This window comes from Crocuta crocuta, unplaced genomic scaffold, assembly GCF_008692635.1.
Source record: "Crocuta crocuta isolate KB4526 unplaced genomic scaffold, BGI_CrCroc_1.0 scaffold26, whole genome shotgun sequence".
Lineage (NCBI taxonomy): Eukaryota > Metazoa > Chordata > Mammalia > Carnivora > Hyaenidae > Crocuta > Crocuta crocuta.
The window spans coordinates 12,985,908-12,990,015 of record NW_027532249.1 but is presented as its reverse complement, the minus strand read 5'-3'; positions in this window follow the sequence as shown (position 1 = coordinate 12,990,015).

Sequence of the window (4,108 nt, the reverse complement as noted above, 5' to 3'; positions counted from 1 at the left end):
TTCACATGACCACTTGTCTACTTTGGGTACATTTACTTGTAAATGAGTATTTGGGAATGAACAGGTGAGGGTGTTTTCACAGATGTCAAGGTGGCCAAAAATACTTCTCTTTTCAACTACATATGATGAGAAAGCTGCCTCTTCACATGAGGACAAATTCTATTTAAATATTATTAATATAATTTTGATCTCATACATTTTAGTTGGAATCCATATGATAGTTTATTTTGTCTTTCTTTCTTTCTTTCTTTCTTTCTTTCTTTCTTTCTTTCTTTCTTTCTTTCTTTCTTTCTATATTACACAAAATAAGTATTTGGCTTCTCCCTGGGGAAGGAGGAAGAGGAAGCATCAATTTTATGTTCCTCCAGTGGTGTTAGTCTGTAAATTAATCCTCTCCACAGTAAGATGTTCCCAAATGACTCCAGTTACCTTGGAGGAAGCAGGTTAATTTATCTCCCTATTATGGCTACTACTTGGCTGCCATACCCTGAATCTAATAAACACAAGTTAACCTTGAGGGAAGGTATAGGCAGATTTTTGTTCAAGACTCCAGTGATAAATGTAAACAGTACGGATTGGAAGTGGGGTCTCAGGACCACAAAATCATCTGCCCCCTTGACTACTTCTGAAGCCTTCTTAAAATGCAACTTGTTTCCAGGCATCCACCAGGACCTCCACATGTACATTTCTCCTTTGCAACATGACTTTCTGCCAGCTACTAGAGCCCTTTCTTATCTAAATTCCTTTTCTCATCCTGAAGTCTCTGGCCTCACTTCCTTGGGTATATTGTAGTCTCCTCCCCCCCACCAAATCAATCAGTTGGAAATCAGATTGCTAGTGCTAAGGTTGAGCTATGTAGGGTTAGGGATAATTAGTGCTAAAGATAGGGCTACAGTTAGTGTAAGAATAAATATTAGAACTGAGCAGTTGCGGTCACAGTGGTTTACTAATAAACCATTTAGTGACATCCACAATTTGTATAACAATCCAAATAGAACTATATATTTATTTTAATTGAATGTAATATAAAATTTATGTTTCATTAAGTGTATGTCTTATGACTTTCAGTTCTGGCATTCTCTATAAGTATAAACCATTCTGTCCTCTGCCTGCTTTCTGTTGCTAATTTGCAAAGAAGGATAAGGGCATAGGGTATTTCCCTATTACTGATAGAATTTTGCTTTATCCAAAAATTAAAGAAAATTTTAAATTAAACTATGAAGTTTAATTCCTCCTAAAAACCCTCAGGGAGTCCACGTTGAAGAGTTCATCTTTTTTCTTAATTTGTCTTTATCTTAATGTAAACACAGATGAGTAGATACAAAAACAACTCTAGATACAGATACAGATATACACACACATGGATTAGTATACATAGATATATTACCTACCTCAGTCAGCTAACAGGGCCTACATATAATGATACTCCAGTAGCAATGACCACACCCAGTGCCTGTATCTTGATTTCTAAATGCTGTTCCTCAATTTTAAAAATCCTGGGCCTGTTACACACAAAATTTGTGAACATGTCTTCCTATTTAAAACTTGTTTTCCATTACGTCTTAGAATGTTTTGGCCTTTCCTACTTTTAGCTATATATCTTTTCACACGGTTTATTCCTTTACAATTAATTTTGTATGTTTCTAAATGACATTTTTACTGTTTAAAAAGTAGTAAATGTTCATTGTGACAAGTAATCAAAGAGAAGTGTAGATAAAAATATTAAAAATCTCTTAACAGGTTTCTTACTATTGAATTTTGATTGAAAGAGCTGAAATCTTTAACTTATTTAAAACATCCATACAACAAATGCAGTTGACTCTTGAACAACATGTCACTTATACAAAGATTTTTTTTATAAATATGATATGGTACTGGGGTGCCTGGGTGGCTCAGACAGTTGAGCGTCTAACTCTTGATTTTGGCTTAGGTCATGGTCCCAGGGTCATGGAATTGAACCTGAAAATTGAGATTTTCTCCCTCTCTCTCCCTTTGCCCCTCTCCCCCACTTGCACACACTCTCTCTAAAATAATAATTTAAAAACCGATATGGTACTGTAAATGTGTTTCTCTTCCTTATGATTTTCTTAATAACACATTCTTTCCTCTTTTACTTTATCACAAGAATATAGTATATAATACATATAACATACAAAACATGTGTTAATCAATTGTTTATGCTATCTGTAAGGCTTTCATCAACAATAGGCTATTAGTTAAGTCTTCAAAGAGTCAAAAGTTATACACAGATTTTTACCTGTGCAGGGGTTGGCACCTCTAACCACCATGTTGTTCAAGGGTCAACTGTACATTGGTAGGCAAAAATGAGCCACTGATATTTATCAATATTTGAATGCTTTTGTAGGACCTTTTTATATTCTCTATTAGTTTCCCAAGACTGCATAGCAAATTACCACAAATTTAGCACTTAAAACAACACTTTTACTATCTGGCAGTTTTTATGTATCAGGGGTCCGAGTACAGCCGAACTGGGGCTCCGCTCCAGGTCTCACAGGCTTCACGAAGATGTTGGACAGGGTGTGTTTTCATCTGAAGGCTTGACTGAGGAAGAATCTGCTTCTAAGCTTATTTAGGGTGTTTGTTAGAATTCATTTCCTTGCAGTTGTAGGAGTGAAGGCCCCATCTTTTTGCAGGTTGTCAATTAGAGCCTCCTGCCCACCCCCCAACACACACACAAATCCTGGAAGGTGCTGCTAATTCCCTGCTATGTGGTACTCTCCATGAGCGCTTCATACAGCTGTCTGCTTCCTCAAGGTGGCAGGAGAGCCTTTAGCTCCAGTCTACTAAGCTAGTGACACATAATATAATCACAGAAGTGGTGCCATCTCATCACTTTTACTGTATTCTAATGGTTAGTAATAAGTCCCTGGTCCTATCTGCACTCTAGAGAAGGAATTATACACAGGCATGGACACCAGGTGGAAGAAGTCACTGGGGGGTCATGGTGGGATATAAACTGTCATTTCCTCATCTAAATTGGAATATTCTTTTTTTTTTTTTGAGACAGAGAGAAAGCGTGCATGCACACACAAGTGAGGGATGGGCAGAGAGAGATAGGGAGACTCAGAATCCAAAGCAGGCTCCAGGCTTTACCTGCAAACTGTGAAATCATGACCGTGAGCTGAAGCTGGGCGCTCAAGCAACGGAGCCACCCAGGCACCCCTAAATTGGAATATTCTCATTTTAAGGAAGTCTGTGAATGTTCTTCTAACAGGAAAGAAAGTTTGATATCTTCAATCTCAACCATCTTATTTTACGGACTAGGAATTGAGGGACCAAAAGGCTAAATGGTTTGCCTAATTTTGGTAGATGAGTTCAGAGTTGTTTACTCTCAGGTCAGCATGCTTTCTACACACCATTATGCTAATGAAACATTTTACAGTATTTTCACCTTAAACTTAAGCGAAATGAAATATATATGTGTTTATTGGTAGGCAGGGCAGAAGAAGGTGGGTGCAGGAATTGTAAAGAATGTTGCATGTAACTTGTCAAGTATGGCAACCGGCATGTGTTATGTGTTTTCTGGCTGTGCTCAGATGCAAGAGCCAGTGAGTGGAAGAGAATTATACTCAGGGCAAGACCAGCACATACATTACTTCACTCATTCATCCCAATGATTCTATAAAGTAGAAATTCTTATTCTACAGATAAAAAATAAAAAAACAAACAAAAAGAAAACAGGCTCAGTGAAAGCAAGTAAATTATTCTGGTTATTGACAACCATCAAGTTACAGTGACCAAATCAAGGCCAAATAAATTGCTTACTTCTGACCCATCCCATTTCTCTATCACTAATTTCTATAATTAATGAACAATCCTGTGAAATTTTTCATAGTCTGTAAAGACCTTACCTTTTCCTTTTTGCCTGTTTAAGTCTTGCCACTTTTGGTACTTCTAAGTAGGAGTTCATAACAACAGACTGTTAAATCTTCTAGCACTTTTATATGCCTGTATCTTACAGCTTTCGTCTTGTTGTCATAAATAAGCCTAGGAAAACCTACTTCATTTATAAGTGGTTTCCTGTCCTTACGTTAGGTAACAGATTTTCTGTAAGTCTAGAAGCTCAAAGCACCAATGAACCACAAAT